Source organism: Ovis aries, chromosome 1 (assembly GCF_016772045.2).
Source record: "Ovis aries strain OAR_USU_Benz2616 breed Rambouillet chromosome 1, ARS-UI_Ramb_v3.0, whole genome shotgun sequence".
Classification (NCBI taxonomy): domain Eukaryota; kingdom Metazoa; phylum Chordata; class Mammalia; order Artiodactyla; family Bovidae; genus Ovis; species Ovis aries.
In genome coordinates this window covers 43,423,280-43,441,076 of record NC_056054.1, presented here as the reverse complement: position 1 = coordinate 43,441,076, position 17,797 = coordinate 43,423,280, and the positions used below count along the sequence as shown (strand labels likewise).

The 17,797-nt window shown below is 41.0% G+C and overlaps 2 protein-coding genes across 5 annotated transcripts in view; one reads left to right on the top strand and one right to left on the bottom strand.

Moving 5' to 3' along the window:
- The window catches only part of GNG12 (G protein subunit gamma 12), a 138,076-nt gene that overhangs the window by 39,965 nt on the left and 80,314 nt on the right, over positions 1–17,797 (top strand). For all 4 annotated transcript variants that reach the window (XM_042249597.1, XM_027971018.2, XM_060410785.1 and 1 more), the window contains exon 2: positions 16,952–17,004. The gene's annotated coding sequence lies outside the window, so the exon portion shown is untranslated. The remainder of the gene's footprint in view (positions 1–16,951; positions 17,005–17,797) is intronic.
- LOC114116104 (basic salivary proline-rich protein 2-like) overlaps positions 1–17,797 on the bottom strand; it is a 62,002-nt gene that overhangs the window by 40,025 nt on the left and 4,180 nt on the right. The window lies entirely within an intron of this gene.

Below are 17,797 nucleotides of genomic sequence, written 5' to 3'. Positions count from 1 at the left end.
GAGGAGTGCTATGATTAGAGAGCTAGGTCTCATGGAGAGAATGATTATTTTCATTGTATCTGCAAAACCTCAGTTACCCATAATACCTCAGACTTTTTAGAGGGAAGCATAGTTCTAATATATATGCCCCAAACTTTTTAGAGGGAAACATAATTCTAATACACATTACCAGTGATAAATGCTGCTACTTTTCACTCTTTTTTTAAACAGTTTTTTGAGGCTAATAAAATTGAACCCTACTGAATGGTTTTCTTCCTTGAATAGCTGTATTCAAGCATGATTGGATTTTGAAAATAGTGTTTTCTTTTCCTTGAAAACTAATCAGAAATGTGTTGGAGGTCATTGTCTGTTGCAGAAAAAAAAGAGTCTAAGGTCATACCTCCATCCGTTCCTGTTTCAGGAATCTTTACAAGGAGCATTGAGCCTTACTAACATTAGCTGAGCTTTTTGGGGGGTGGGGGTGGGGGTGCCTTTGAAGCAGGATTGAATGGTGGGCCCTTGGCTCTTATCAGGTTGAAGTCTTTCTGCATCTTCTGCTGACTACACACCCCAGGGGCTGTTTTATTCATCACTCCGTTGCAAGGAAAGCAGTGCTCTTGAAGAGCTTGTGTTTCCTTTTATCAGACAAGAGCTGTGGGCCGTGGCTGTCTGAGTCAACAGCGCTGAAGCGAAAACTCAAGTATGGCCATCATCTAATCCACAAACCCTGGTACTTTTTTTCTGTAGTTCTCCATGGCCCAATTTTTCACCCCCAGTCATTCTATCAAGATTTATTAGATGCTCTCTGCCTTTCAGATATTGCCATAAAGTAATATCCTATTGGAACTATAGTTATTGGAAACCATGTTGGTGTTTTTCTTTGTTTTCTCTGCTTTCTTAACTGTCTGTTGACTGGTAAGAAGATAAGCCATTACAATGGGTTAGGTCCCTAGCCAACAAAGAAATGAAAATACGTTTATGACCCTGTGTAAGTAAATAGTTTCATTTATTTAAGGATGATTTGCAGTATTAAATTTGAAAGATATTTGGTTAATTCTCAGTCAACAACAGGAAACACAGAAATTAAATTCAGACTCATCTTTTGGCTGATTACTGTGTTCGGTAAGCATTTAGTTAGTGACTCCCTTTAGCACAACAGCTAGTAATCACTAGGCCCTAAGCTAATCATTGTGCTTTGCAAATATAATTCAGCATGAATTACTGCAAATGATATAGGGTCCCCAGACAAGCCCCTGAGATGTCTAGGAGGGTCCTGTAGCTCAGAGAGTCTAGATTAGCTTCCAGGAGGTTAGATCACATTTAACTTTGCACCAGTTCTAATGTAAAAGCCTAGGGCATAAACCCTATTGTCCACTTCATGTACCTCACAGACTCTGAGTAGGTGACCACCATCATAGTTTGCATGACACTGAGGAGGGGTTCCTGGAACATGAGACTTTCTAGTGTTAGCATTGGAATGTTCCAGCCAGACCAAGATGAGTTGGTTTCTCTATTCAGATGTGGAATCAGTTAATAGAAAGGAATACCAATGAATACTGTCATCTAAAACCAGCAACTTTTCTATAGAATGAGATGATTCTGTCTTCCCCATGGGATAGTGATAAGGCCTGCTCATTATTCCTATCGTGAGGTTGGGAAGCTGGTTGTGTGTTTTTCCTTGGAATTGGGGACCAGCATCATCTCTGATAGGGCAGTCTGTCTCCTTGCCCTCCTCCAGAGGCCTGTCACCTAAGGGGGCCTTGACTGTTCCCTCTGGATGAATGAGTGCCAGCTCTTTCTGGTGTGAGGGTGCTGGAGAGCCTGAGTTCTTTCTATTGGCCTTATGCTTCTCACTGTGGTTATCCTCTTTGGGTTTTACCTGCTACGGCCTCTTACGTAATAATGCCTCTCACTGATTTGAAACTCTTTGCTTTTTTTTTTTTTAATATATGAAGTCTTTCATTATTGTAATTTGCCATATCACTTGACATAGTTGGTTGGAAAAATGCTCAAATATTTTTTTCAGATTTTTAAAAAAATTATTGAAATATAGTTTATTTACAGTGTTAGTTCAGGTGTACAGCAAAGTGATTCAGTTACACATATAGATATACAAATATAGACATTCTTTTTTTTACATAGGTTATTACATGCTATTGAGTATAGTTCCTTGTGCTATACAGTAGGTCCTTGTTGGTTATCTATTTTATATATAGTGTGTATATTTTAATCCAGTTCTAAAAGATACATATACCCCAGTGTTCACTGAAATCCTTACTCTCAAAATTGCAGCCAGAGCAAACAAAGGTACTTGCTTCCCCTCCAGCGTTTGTACAGACTGTTTCATCTGCCTTGCTCATGCCTCCCTCCTTGCATCTTCTGGCTAACCTTGGTCATCCTTTACATTTTCACTTTGATGCCACTGCTCCCTGGATGCCTTCCATAATCATCTCAGACTGGTATAGGCAGCCTTCCTCTGTGTTCTTGGAGCTCCTTGGACTTAACATGGTACATTACATGCCTCTGGAGTTGTAATTGTCTGATCAGTCATCCCTGTGACTCAGGGTAGACTCCTTGTGGAGAAGGAATGTATTTTGTTCTTTGTTTTACCCACAGAGCCTTCCATATTGCCAGGCTCATAGTCGGTATAGTGAGGCTTATAAGGAGCAGGATAGTGGAAGAACTGCCAAGGAGCAGACCACTTTTATATACAGTGGCTTTGGCCTTGCAGTGACCCTGACTGTCCTTTCAGTCCTCCTTGGGAGACATAAGCAACTCTAGATCTTTCTCAAAATAGTTACATCCTTTTCATTCATGGACCACCATCTAGTTTAGTTAGGTCTTCATTTGCCCTATAAGACACTGAGCACATGACAAAAATACATGTGAGGTAAACAACCCAACTGCTAAACATTATGTAAATATCAGTAGGGGAGACAGAGGACCCAAGAATATTATGTAGGGTGAGGACATTCCATTTTATGTTTATTTGTATGTACATGTCATAAAAATATTTCTCCTCTTGCAAGTTTTAATAAAATGTGAAATCTTCCCCTCAGTTCTGAAGATCTGATGACTTGCAGGCTATATTATATTAAATTGTGAATTTTGGATGTTTCATTTCATAATGTGATCCAGATTATTTTTCTTTCTCCCTTGTGGACATTAATCGTTTCCTGTGAATTTTCCTGATATTAGGAAGCAGATGTTCCATATTTTTATCTTGAGGTTTTTTTTTTTCCAAATGCTGAACCAGAACTTTTATGTGTATTTGTGTGTGTGTGTTCACAGTAAATTTTTGAGGAATGAGTTATATCAGAATCCTCAAGTAAAAACATAACAGATACATCTACAGAATTATACAGATTTGTCCAAGGCTGGAAACGCTTTTGGATGTTCTGTTTAATGTAGTTCAGTATTGTTTAGCTAATGTAGACTTCTGGCTTAAGACTGCATTAGAACTGTTCCATGATAGTGTGCTTGCCAAAATAAAGAGTGGCGTAGCAAAAAGCACACAATTCATGCAAACTATATTTCAATGCCCCGATCCTTAACTAAACTGTAATTGCTTTTTCCATTGTCTATTAGCTCATAAAATTCTTCCCCCCATCTCCCCATAAAACACTGACTTGAGTGCCATCTATGTGCTGAGCAGGGTGCTACGCTCTTTGGGAGATACACACAAATATTATATGGAGCCTTTGGTTGTTGATTCACTAAGTCTTGTCTGACTCTTTTGCAACCCCGTGGAGTATAGCCAGGCTCCTGTGTCCATGCGATTTTCCAGACAAGAATACTGGAGTGGGTTGCCATTTCATTCTGCAGGGAATCCTCCTGACCCAAATATCAAACCCACATCTCCTGCATTGGCAGATGGATTCTCCCATAGCAGAGCTTAAACATGTTCTGAAGCACGTGACAGGTAGAAGAAAGTGGTAGCAGTTGTTGAAATTCAAGGAGAATGGTTTCATGCAGCCAAAGAAGGAAGCAATACTTGGGGAAAGAAGTTATACTCGAGCTTGGTTAAAAAATAATAATAAAGCAACACTAACTTTAGGTGTAAGTTATTTAATTTATCATAACTACATAAAAACTCTGTAAGGATGGTCCATAATGTAAGCCATTGTTTGAGAGGATTTGCTAAAATCATACTAAGATTTCTTGAGTGCCTCCAGTGCAGCAGGCATAGTGCTCTGATGCCGTGTGGTTGTTGTTCGTTGTTCAGTTGCTAAGTGGTGCCTGACTTTTTGCAACCCCGTGAACTGTAGCATGCCAGGCTTCCTTGTCCTCCACTGTCTCCCTGAGTTTGCTCAAGCTCATGTCCATTTAGTCAATGATGCCATCCAACTTTCTCATCCTCTGTATAAAGAATTTTAAATCAAAGACAGTGTGGAATTGGTGCTTGGGATAAGAATCCATTTTGCACAAAATACATCTCTTCATTTTACATGGTGAGCTTCCTTTCATGAGGAGCCCTTGGGTTCACAGAGCAAAGGACTGAGGCTAGTCTTAGCCAGCTTCAGAATTTGGGGACCCTCTATAATATAGTCACCTGGCCTGTCTGGGTCTCACTTTCTCTGCTCTGTAGTGGGAATTATCATCCTCCCCAGATCACTCACAGGGTTTCTGGGAAAATCAGAGTGTCAATAGATGTTGAAAAGCTGTCAAAAGTCAAACATTTTGCCACAAAGCAATGTCATAGCTGATGAGGTTTATACAAAATATGGCTGTTGCTTATTAGTTATTAAATGCTGTATAAATAAAAAATGGTTATCTTTACATTGAAAAATATCAGAAATATATTTGTAGCAAATACATATAGTAATTTTTGATTATCATGCACTATAAAAAACTCAAATTTAAAAGAAAAATATCAAGATCTCACTACATGAATAAGCAAAAAGTATATAGACTTGCTGTTTCTCAAGGTTACAAATCATTAATAAACAGGAAAAAATGCCCATCCTCACTAATTATCTTATGTATGTATGTGAAAGTCACTCATTCATGTCTGAGTCTTTGCAACCCCGTGGACTATACAGTCCACGGAATTCTCCAGGCCAGAATACTGGAGTGGGCAACCATTCCCTTCTCCAGGGAATCTTCCCAACCCAGGGATCAAACCCAGGTCTCCCACTTTGCAGACGGATTCTTTACTGTATGAGCCACCAGGGAAGCCCAAGAATACTGGAGTGGGTAGCCTGTTTCTTCTCTAGCAGATCTTCCCAACTGTGGAATTGAACTAGGGTCTCCTGCATTGCAGGTGGATTCTTTACCAGCTGAGCTACCAGGGAAGCCCAATTATCTTAGAAATACAGATTAAAGCAGCATCAGGAATACCGTTTTATCTATAAAATATATATGAAATGTCAGTCTCAGAAATTCTCAGTTATTTTGTTGATGATATTATCATATATTAATTAAAAAGCCCCTTTAAAAGCAAAACCTATCAATTGTACTGTTAGGAATTAAGGGAAGCTAGGGAAACAAGTTAAAGGGATGAAAAAAGCAGAAGCATGAAGGTTTCCAATGTAATCTTATTTATAGTAATAAAAACTGGCAATAATTTAAATATGCAGCATTAGGGGAGAGATTTAGGTCCCTACAACAGTCATTATGAATATGGATAGAAACACAAAAAAGATTTGAAATTGAAAGTTAAATGAAAAAAGAAAATAACAGCCGTCATACATGGGTTTTTTTTCCTGATGGCTCTCTGTGTCCTCCCTTTTTTTCTCCCCTCAGAGCAGCAATATGCAAAAGGCATATTAGTCGTACTTTACATATTAGACAATTGAGGCTTAGGGGTGTTTTGTCTCAGGACTCACAATAGCTAAAGAGCCTGTACTCAAACCTAGATCTGTCAAACATGAAAGGCTTGCTGCAACAGTCTACAAACTGTGGCCATAGTCATATAGCACATATGTCTGTCAAGGGTAACAGGCAAAAGTAAATTGTAGCTCTAGGATGGTAGAAATCTGGGTAGTTCCAAAGAATGGTATCCTTTTAAAAAACTGCCATTGGGAGAAACAAACTAACAAAAAATTGTCATTGCCCTCTCAGTAGAAAAGGAGAAAAAAAATTATGTGCAATGTAACATTTCATAATTAATTGTTTTAATATATTCTCTTAAAGTTTGGTAACATATATATATATATATATATATATATATATATATATATATATATATATATATTTACAGTTTCTCACTGGCATTATGAGAACACTTTCTCCAAACCTATCCGCCAATTAGTTGAGGATATAAACCACCAGGTCCTCAGAAAAATTTTTTAAGTCACTAGAAACTCTGCAGATTCAGAGCAATGATGAGATACAAAAGTTTCTCCCAGTGAACAGCCCAAACCAGTTCTTCTGGCCAGGAGATAATCCTGAGGTGGGGAAAATTCAGGGGCACCATTTGGCTAAAGTAGGCCAGCTAACCCACTCCAGGTGTGCCCTTCCCTGGGACAGAAACGTTGCATAGGAAGGGAAAGTGTCACCATTTGATGACTGTCTACTGTCTTTTACCTTTGGGGATCAACACTTGGTTCATAACCCCCTAACACCCATTGCATTACTTTATTTTTTGACTGTGATCACAATAAACTGTGGAAATTCTGAAAGAGATCGGAATACGAGACCACCTGACCTGCCTCTTGAGAAACCTGTATGCAGGTCAGGAAGCAACAGTTAGAACTGGACATGGAACAACAGACTGGTTCCAAATAGGAAAAGGAGTACATCAAGGCTGTATATTGTCACCCTGCTTATTTAACTTACGTGCAGAGTACATCATGAGAAACGCTGGACTGGAAGAAGCACAAGCTGGAATCCAGATTGCCGGGAGAAAATCAATAACCTCAGATATGCAGGTGACATCACCCTTATGGCAGAAAGTGGAGAGGCACTAAAAATCCTCTTGATGAAAGTGAAAGAGGAGAGTGAAAAAGTTGGCTTAAAGCTCAACATTCAGAAAACGAAGATCAAGGCATCTGGTCCCATCACTTCAAGGGAAATAGATGGGGAAACAGTGTCAGACTTTATTTTCTGGGCTCCAGAATCACTGCAGATGGTGACTGCAGCCATGAAATTAAGAGATGCTCACTCCTTGGAAGGAAAGTTATGACCAACCTAGATAGCATATTCAAAAGCAGAGACATTACTTTGCCAGCAAAGGTCCGTCTAGTCAAGGGTTTGGTTTTTCCAGTGGTCGTGTATGGATGTGAGAGTTGGACTGTGAAGAAAGCTGAATGCCGAAGAATTAATGCTTTTGAACTGTGGTGTTGGAGAAGACTCTTGCGAGTCCCTTGGACTGCAAGGAGATCCAACCAGTCCATTCTGAAGGAGATTAGCGCTGGGATTTCCTTGGAAGGAATGATGCTAAAGCTGAAGCTCCAGTACTTTGGCCACCTCATGGGAAGAGTTGACTCATTGGAAAAGACTCTGATGCTGGGGGTACTGGGGGCAGGAGAAGGGGACGACAGAGGATGAGATGACTGGATGACATCACCGACTCAATGGACATGAGTTTGAGTGAACTTCAGGAGTTGGTGATGGACAGGGAGGCCTGGCGTGCTGTAGTCCATGGGGTCGCAAAGAGTTGGACACGACTGAGCGACTGAACTGAACCCTGCCAACATCCCAAAACACCTAAATTTCTGTGGCAGACTCAAGGCATGGGGTATATTTCTTTTGGCTCTGTCTTGCCTTTATGGAACATATACCTTTTATGCTACGGTAGGGTCTTTTATCAGAGAAGGCGATGGCACCCCACTCCAGTACTCTTGCCTGAAAAATCCCACAGACGGAGGAGCCTGGTAGGCTGCAGTCCATGGGGTCGTGAAGAGTCGGACACAACTGAGCGACTTCACTCTCACTTTTCACTTTCATGCATTGGAGAGGGAAATGGCAACCCACTCCAGTGTTCTTGCCTGGAGAATCCCAGGAATGGGGGAGCCTAGTGGCCTGCCGCCTATGGGGTCGCACAGTCGGACACGACTGAAGCGACTTAGCAGCAACAGAGTCTTTTATGTGCTTCAAAGGCCCTTTTATATCTGTTTTGCTATCTGAGATAGCATCATGTCAGTATTTGCAAGTGGAAACAGTAGATATGACCAGAGAACAGTGGGGATGTCTGCAGAGGTGGAAACATTCTCCAGCGTACTTCTCAATATAGTCCATCCCAGATCATTTTGTGGGAGAAATTGAGGCACAGAGACATTTAGTGATTTTGCGGGAAATCATTGGCAGTGAAGACAACTGGAAGCCAGGTCTATAAATCTAGTGTTCATTCTCCCACTGTGCCTCTGTTGTCTTATTTTTCTTGAGGATTAGACACAAATACTTTCAGACAGATCAGAATCCAGTTGCCATTCAAAGCTAAAGGTCTCTGAGAATTACGATTTTATATTTTGTAATTGCAATAAGCTTTATAATAATGAAAGGAGTCTAGCAAGTTATCATGTTCATTCTAGACAAGTCCTGCCCAATAGAACTTTGTATGGTGATTGAAACATTCTACACCTGTGCTGTTCAGGACGGTAGGTGCTTCTGTGTCTGCCTGATCACTTGACTGTGGCTCATGCAACTGGGGAAATGAGTCTTTAACTGTGTTTATTTAAATTTAAATCCCCACATGTACTAATAGCTTTAGTATTGGACGACACAGTACTAGACTTTTCAGTACTTTCTTGCCATCTTCACTTAGATGTCTTCAAGTGAACAAGGTCAAATCAGAATTCTTGATTTTCCTTCCTCCCTCAACCTGTTTCCCCCCTAATAAAGCCATCATCGACCTAGTTGCTTAAACCAAAACCTGTGTATCATCTTAGCCCCTTCCTCTCCCTCATCTCCTACACCCACTTTATCAGCAGGTCCTAGCTATTTTACTTCCAGAGCCTGTACTGAATCCATCTGGTTCTCCCATCTCTGCTGCTACCACCCTAGGCCAAGGTAACGTCGTATCTCTTCTGCACAATTCAGTGACCTCAGAATTGGTTACCACTGATCTGTTTGTTCAGTGTTGCCTTTTCTAGACTCCTCCATACAGCTTCCAAAGAGACATTGTTAAGCTTTTCATTGGGTTGCATCACTCCGTGCTTGTATGAAAGAGTTTGTAGAATTTATCACTGTTGGACCCTGGAGGAGGAAATGGCAATCCACTCCAGCACTCTTGCCTGGAAAATCCCATGGACGGAGGAGCCTGATAGGCTACAGTCCATGGGGTCGCAAAGAGTCGGACAGGACTGAGCAACTTCACTTTCACTTTCACTTTCATCACTGTTGGAACTTCTCTTATTTTCTGGTTTGTACACTTATTTTCTGTCTCCTATTGCAATATAGGAAATCAGTCCTGAATGTTCATTGGAAGGACTGATGTTGAAGCTGAAACTCCAGTACTTTGGCCACCTGATGCAAAGAGCTGACTCATTTGAAAAGACCCTGATGCTGGGAAAGATTAAGGGTGGGAAGAGAGGGGGACGACAGAGGATGAGATGGTTGGATGGCATCACCAACTCAATGGACATGAGTTTGTGTAAACTCCGGGAGTTGGTGATGGACAGGGAGGCCTGGTGTGCGGCAGTCCATGGGGCCGCAAAGAGTCAGACACAACTGAGCGACTGAACTCTGACTGACTGATTGCAATATAAGGACCCCTATTCACAGCTGTATCTCTAGCACCGACAACTGTGCCTGGCCCTTAATTTGCACTCAGGAATAATTAAATTACTGTTTATCGTGGAAGGAGATGAGATAGCAAGAATCAAAAATGAAGATTTATAATTTGGTTGTTAATATCTAAGAGGATGCTGACATCCATATTCATGGGAAGTTGATGGTTTCTTTTACATTCTGGATGCAAATAGGAAGGGTGGGTATTATGGCTAATTGTATTAATATATATCTCTGAGTGGATAGGCTGGGCCAAAGTCCTGATGTAATCTCTGATGTGAGCCAGAAGTCCTTTTGTTCTCTAGAAGTCTATATACATCCCAGATCTTGAAGTTTTTGTCTTTCCTGTTGTTATTGAAAGAGGAAAGTGTCCTTCCACAGGGACTTTTATATCCATCCAAGGAAAGTTTAGATATTGATGGAAAGAAACATATTATGAAATTCTAGGGTAGAAAATGGCACAGCTGTGTCTGAACAGCAAAAGGAGGTTTTTCAACATGAGGCTGCTGTTTAAAAAAAAAAAAAATTGGAATATACTTATAGGCAATTATATGAAACCAAGGAAACCTTTAATAAATAGGGTTTTGTATCCTGTTTTGCTTGAATATTGTCTTTTTTAAAGGAAAATGCATTTTCTGGCATTTCTTTATGATGGCCAGCCAAGGCTTTTTAAAGGGCGTATTATTACTTAAATCCATGTGCAAAAGTAAAATGAAACTGATGAGCTTGGGAGTATAGTCAAGTCAGCCAAGATCTGAGTTGCCTCTGTTCCCTCTGGTATTAAACAGGCCTAGGAAATGACTATGCTCTTAGCACGGGCTAAATTTAAAAGATGAAGTTAAAGCTTGCTTTATTCGAGTGTGTATTTGGAGACTTTTCTCCCTGTGTGCTTTTCTTATGCCCAAGTTTGTAGCCCTTATCCCCTGTCCTTCCAGTGCTGTGCCAGTGTTTTCACGTGTGTGCCTTCGTGGAGCATCTGCTGTATACCAAACACCTTGCAAGGTCCTAGAAAGATAAGGATGAGTTGGACACATTCTCATCCTCCAGAGATTCTGCAAACAAGGTAGCAAAGAGGCCAGTAAATGAAAAACTGAAACACAGGAGCCACTTGGATTAACAGAGACAAGTACAGGAGCAATGAGAGGAGAAGGCAGGGGAACATAGTGAAAAGCAAGCATGGTGCAGCCTTAAGAGAGCAGGCTCTGGATCAGAAAACAAACTTATGGTTACCAAAGGGAAAATGGTGGGGAGGGAAAAATTGACATTGGAATTAACAGATACGTACCATGATATATAAAATAGATAAATAAGAACCTACTGTACAGCACAGAGAGCTATATTCAGTACCTTGTAATAACCTATAACGGAAAAGTATTTTAAAATGTGTAAATATAAAGAATCATTTTGAATATACACCTGAATCATTTTGCTGTACACCTGAAACTAACAACACTGTAAATCAAATATACTTCAAAAAAAAGAATATAGGCTCTGGAACCAAGCTGTCTGGGTTCACAGTCTGTCTCTGCCATTTGTAAACTCTGTGACCTTAGGCTACTGACTTGACTTCTGTGCCTCAGCGTGCTTACCTGCTAAATGGGCTAATAAAATAACCCATTTCATGAGGTTACTCAGATGATTAAAGGAGCACATAAAGCACTTGAAATAGTGCCTGGCATGTAGCTCCGTAAAGATCAGCTTTTATTCTTATCTGTAGTAATGGTACATGATTATTGGTTGAATTGAGTGAATAATGCTTTACTGCTTTTACTGCAGAGAAGTTGTCCCTACGCTAGCCAACAGAGTTCACACAGGCTCCCCAGAAGTTTTGATTTTTCTAGCTGAGACTTGAAGGCAGGCAGATACTGCAGGGAAGGACATTCTTGACAGAAAGAACACAGTCTTTGGCAAAGATGCAGAGAAATGGGAGGGGGTAGTATTTAGGGACCTATAAATAGGTTTGTGTGGGTAAAGAACAAGATGCCCACCAGAGGGACTTCCCTGGTAGTACAGTGGTGAAGACTCTGTGTATGTAGATCTGATTTTGCTCACTAGTTATGATTTCTTTGTGTGGGGGTTGGAAGGAGGGAAGGGGGTAGAGATTCAGTTCAGTTCAGTTGCTCAATTGTGTCTGACTCTTTACGACCCCGTGAACTGCAGCACACCAGGCCTCCCTGTCCATCACCAACTCCCGGAGTCTACCCAAACTTATCTCCATTGAGTTGGTGATGCCATCCAACCATCTCATTCTCTGTCATCCCCTTCTCCTCCCACCTTCAATCTTTCTCAACAACAGGATCTTTTCAAATGAGTCAGTTCTTTGCATCAGGTGGCCAAAGTATTGTAGTTTCAGCTTCAACATCAGTCCTTCCAATGAACACTCAGGACTGATCTCCTTTAGGATGGACTGGTTGGATCTCCTCTCAGTCCAAAGGACTCTCAAGAGTCTTCTCCAACACCACAGTTCAAAAGCATCAATTCTTCAGAGCTCAGCTTTCTTTAAAGTCCAGCTCTCACATCCATACATGACTACTGGAAAAACCATACCCTTGACTAGACCTTTGACCTTTGACTTTGACCTTTGTTGGCAAAGTAATGTCTCTGCTTTTTAATATGCTGTCTAGGTTGGTCATAGCTTTTCTTCCAAGGAGCAAGCGTCTTTTAATTTCATGGCTGCAGTCACCATCTGCAGTGATTTTGGAGCCCAGAAAAATAAAGTCAGCCACTGTGTCCAGTGTTTCCCCATCTATTTCCCATGAAGTGATGGGACCAGATGCCATAATCTTCGTTTTCTGAATGTTGAGCTTTAAGCCAACTTTTTTACTCTCCTCTTTCACTTTCATCAAGAGGCTCTTTGGATCTTCTTCAGTTTCTGCCATAAGAGTGGTGTCATCTGCATATCTGAGGTTATTGGTTTTTCTCCTAGCAATCTTGATTCCAGCTTGTGCTTCCTCCAGCCCAGCGATTCTCATAATGTACTTTGCATACAAGTTAAATAAGCAGGGTGACAATATACAGCCTTGACGTACTCCTTTTCCTATTTGGAACCAGTCTGTTTCATGTCCAGTTCTAACTGTTGCTTCCTGACCTGCATATAGATTTCTCAAGAGGCAGGTCAGGTGGTCTGCTATTTCAATCTCTTTCAGAATTTTCCACAGTTTATTTTGATCCACACAGTCAAAGGCTTTGGCATAGTCAATAAAGCAGAAATAGATGGTTTTCTGGAACTCTCTTGCTTTTTCAGTGATCCAACGGGTGTTGGCAATTTGATCTTTAGTTCCTCTGCCTTTTCCAAAACCAGCTTGTACATCTGGAAGTTCACAGTTCACGTACTGTTGAAACCTGGCTTGGAGAATTTTGAGCATTACTTTACTAGCATGTGAGGTGAGTGCAATTGTGTGGGAGTTTGAGCATTCTTTGGCATTGCCTTTCTTTGGGATTGGAATCAAAACTGACCTTTTCCAGTCCTGTGGCCTCTGCTGAGTTTTCCAAATTTGCTGGCATATTGAGTGCAGCACCTTCACAGCATCATCTTTCAGGATTTGAAAAAGCTCAACTGGAATTCCATCACCTCCACTTTCCTTGTTCGTAGTGATGCTTCCTAAGGCCCATTTGACTTCACATTCCACGATGTCTGGCTCTAGATGAGTGATCACACCATCGTGATTATCTGGGTCATGAAGATCTTTTCTGTACAGTTCTTCTGTGTATTCTTGCCACCTCTTCTTAATATCTTCTGCTTCTTTTAGGTCCATACCATTTCTGTCCTTCATTGTGCCCATCTTTGTATGAAATGTTTCCGTGGTGTCTCTAAAATTCTTGAAGAGACCTCTAGTCTTTCCCATTCTATTATTTTCCTCTATTTCTTTGCACCGATCACTGAGGAAGGCTTTATCTCTCTTTGCTATTCTTTGGAACTCTGCATTCAAATGGGTATATCTTTCCTTTTTTGCTTTGCCTTTTGCTTCTCTTCTTTTCACAGCTATTTGTAAGGCCTCCTCAGACAACCATTTTGCTTTGTTTGCATTTGTTTTTCTTAGGGATGGTCTTGATCCTTGTCTCCTGTACAGTGTCACGAACATCCGTCCATAGTTCATCAGGCACTCTGTCTATCAGATCTAGTCCCTTAAGTCTATTTCTCACTTCCACTGTATAATGGTAATGGATTTGATTTAGGTCATACCTGAGTGACCTCGTGGTTTTTTCCTACTTTCTTCAATTCGGGTCTGAATTTAGCAATAAGGAGTTCATGATCTGAGCCACAGTCAGCTCCTGGTCTTGTTTAAGCTGACTGTACAGAGCTTCTGCATCTTTGGCTGCAAAGAATATAATCAGTCTGATTTCAGTGTTGACCATCTGGTGATGTCCATTTATAGAGTATTCTCTTGTGTTGCTGGAAGGGGGTGTTTGCTATGACCAGTGCGTTCTCTTGGTAAAACTCTATTAACCTTTGCCCTGCTTCATTCTGTACTCCAAGGCCAAAGTTGCCTGTTACTCTAGGTGTTTCTTGATTTCCTACTTTTGCATTCCAGTCCCCTATAATGAAAAGGACATCTTTTTTGAGTGTTACTTATAAAAGGTCTCGTAGGTCTTCATAGAACTGTTCAACTTCAGCTTCTTCAGCATTACTGGTCAGGGCATAGACTTGGATTACTGTGATACTGAATGGTTTGCCTTGGAAATGAACAGAGATCATTCTGTCGTTTTTGAGACTGCATCCAAGTACCAAACCCTTTTGTTGACCATGATGGCTACTCCATTTCTTCTAAGGGATTCCTGCCCACAGTAGTAGATACAATGAGTTAAATTCACCCATTCCAGTCCATTTTAGTTCACTGATTCCTAAAGTGTCGACATTCACTCTTGCCATCTCTTGTTTGACCACTTCTAATTTGCCTTAATTCATGGACATAACATTCCAGGTTCCTATGCAATATTGCTCTTTACAGCCTCAGACCTTGCTTCCATCACCAGTCACATCCACAACTGGGTGTTGTTTTTGCTTTGGCTCCGTCTCTTCATTCTTTCTGGAGTTATTTCTCCACTGATCTCCAGTAGCATTTTGGGAACCTACTGACCTGGAAAGTTCATCTTTCAGTGTCCTATCTTTTTGCCTTTTCATACTGTTCATGGGGTTCTCAAGGCAAGAATACTGAAGTGGTTTGCCATTCCCTTCTCCAGGAGACCTCACAAAATGAGGTCTCCTGGAGAGGGGCACAGATTAATCAAGTGAAACAGTGTGTTTACCTAGTTCCTTTCTACCTCCTACCCCTGTTAGGACAGACACAGAGATATCTGTCTTACAGACTCATTTGAGGATCATATGAAAGTGATGGACGGACTCTTCCCTTGGAAAAATCACAAAGATACAATTTTCCAGATACCCCACATTGCTCCCCCCTGCACTCCCATCTTGATCAGCCAAACAGATCCCTGGATGCAAGGCAATCTTTTCGACCCCAGGCTTGCGTGTGGATTTTGTATTCCCATCCCAAATTATTTTAAATTTAATTTGCTAGCACATCCCATAGCTCCTCCGTCTGCCATCACTGCTATTATCTGACCATGCGTCATGGGAGCAGCCTTGGATCACTTGATGATTATAATTAAAACTGAAAGTAATTATTAATATCTTATTTTGAGCTGTTCAAATTTAACTTGAGAGTATAGTGGCTACAGGCATGGGCTCTGGAGGCCAGCTAAGTAGATTAGAATCCCAGCTTTTTCAGTATCTTATTAACCTCTCCTTGCCTCAGTTTCCTCATTACAAAAGACCATGATGCTGGGAAAGATTGAAGGCCAGAGAAGAAGGGGGCGACAGAGGATGAGAGATTGGATAGCATCAGTGACTCAGTGGACGAGTTTGAGCCAATTCCAGGAGAGTGAAGGACAGGGAAGCCTGGCATTCTGTAGTCCATGGGGTTGCAAAGAGTCAGATATGGCTTTGCAGCTGAACAACATGAAGTTATTGTGAGGATTCATTAAACTAACAATGTCCTTGGAGCTTGCCAAGGACACACAGTGAGTGCTGTACTGTGTTGGCCAATAAACTCGTTCAGCTTTTTCCATAGCATTGCATGGAAAACCCTAATGGATGTTTTGGGCAACCCAGTATCTGCTATTACTATGTTATTATTTATGCTAAATGACATTCTGGAATGGAGTAATTAATGATGGATTCCTAAGAGCAAGAGAATAGATGAACAAAATCTCTCTGTGCGTTTCAGTCACTTTGGAGCCTTGCCAGTACCTACCTGAAGGCCAAGCACAGATTGCCTAGACCTGTGCTGTCTGCTGTGGAAGCCACTAGCTGCTGTGACTGTTGACTGCTTGGACTGCTGCCAACCTGAGTTGAAATGCTCTGGGGCTTGAAGATTTAGGATGACACACACAACAAATGCAAACCATCTCAATCGTTTTTTATATTATTTATATTCTATTATTCAACATTTTATATATGTTGAAATGGTAATATTCTAAATAAATTCAATTAAATAAATATTAAAATTGTCCTTATTTTTGCTTTTTTTAATGTGGCCTACTAGAAAGAATTTGGGCTTCCTAGGTGACGCTAGTGGTAAGAACCTGCTGCCAGTGCAGGAGATGTAAGAGATGCGGGTTTGATCCCTGGGTTGGGAAGATCCCCTGGAGGAGGAAATGGCAACCCACTCCAGTACTCTTGCCTAGAGAATTCCATGAACAGAGGGGCCTGGTGGGTTACAGTCCATGGAGTCACAATGACTCAAGTGACATAGCACACACACTAGAAAATTTAGAGTTATCAGTGTGGCTTGTGTTATAGTACTGTTGAACAGCAGGGCTTTGGACTCACCATTATCAGTAAAAGGAAAGGTTGTGATTATCTGAGAACAGGTGACCTCTGTTGGAAAGCATTGTGTACTCCTCCCATTGGCCTTCAGGTTATGCTGGACCATCTTCTTTTCCTTTGGTTCCCTAAAGGAAGTCAGGGCATGGTCCTTGCAGAAGGCAGTGGAAGGGCCAAGGCAAGAGCAGCAACCGGGGAGGCTTCTGCCGACTTGGAGGGGTTTGGATGAAAACACTACCATTTATAGTTATACTGGCTTCAGACTTTCCAAACTCCCTGAAGGAGATGAGGGAATGCGCTCTGTTGAGGAAGTTGAAATATGTAGGCGAAAAACTCTCCCTATTCCATCAGGAGCCAGAAAAAGCTTTGTTAATCTTTAAAAGAATAAATACCAGGATGGCAGTCGCTGGGATCGAAGGCACACCCTTTCCAAATGTGATTTTCTTACCGGATGCTTGTTTCATTCTATTTCAGATTCATTCCATCACCTAAAACCTGGTGACGGTGGGCCACACAGAGTCTTACTGGTAAGTGCGCTTTCATTTTTAAAACAAAGTGACCATTTGACATTATTTTTGAAATGATATTCACACTTCTAAGTTAAATGTATCCTTACTGGTACTGTGATTAGATGTCTATTTATTCATGGTTCCCCCCCCCCGCCCCGCCCCGAAATGATTCACAATGTTTCCGGGCCCTAAAAAAAAAAAAAAAAAAATCAATCCATGTTCTTTTGCTAAGAACATGGTCAGGGAAAAGATCTATGATTACATGCCAAATACTATTAAAATAAAAACTTTTTTTGTAATGAAACTATTTCCAGGCCGCTGTTGATGGTCTGCTTGTTTCAAACAGTATCCAAAACAACAAAGTCTTACTTCAGCCAAGGAATTCAGACAGTCCCTTGCAGTGTGTTAAAATGTAAAATTGGCTCATAGCTGTAACTTATTAGCTTTCTTATTGCTGTATATTTTCCTTGCATCTCTCCTTAAACCTAAGTGTGATTGTCAGGAGATAACAGTTCTTTAGTAGTAGAAAACTTCCTTTAGACCTAGGGAAGTAAAGTACTTAAGTGAAAAAAAGCTTCTGAGGCTTCATGTGGCACCTCTCCCTGCTATGTGGTGTTACTGTTATTTGCGGTGTATTTCAGTTAGCTTTTGCTGCATAACAAACCTCCCTTCAAATTTACTGCCAGAAATATAAGCCAAAATTTACTGACTCAAAATAGCCATCTTTTTTTTTTTTTTTTGTACCATTAATGTGTTGGCAGTTTGAGGTGGGCCTAGGTGTGTGGTTCTTTTGACTTCAGCTGGGACCATT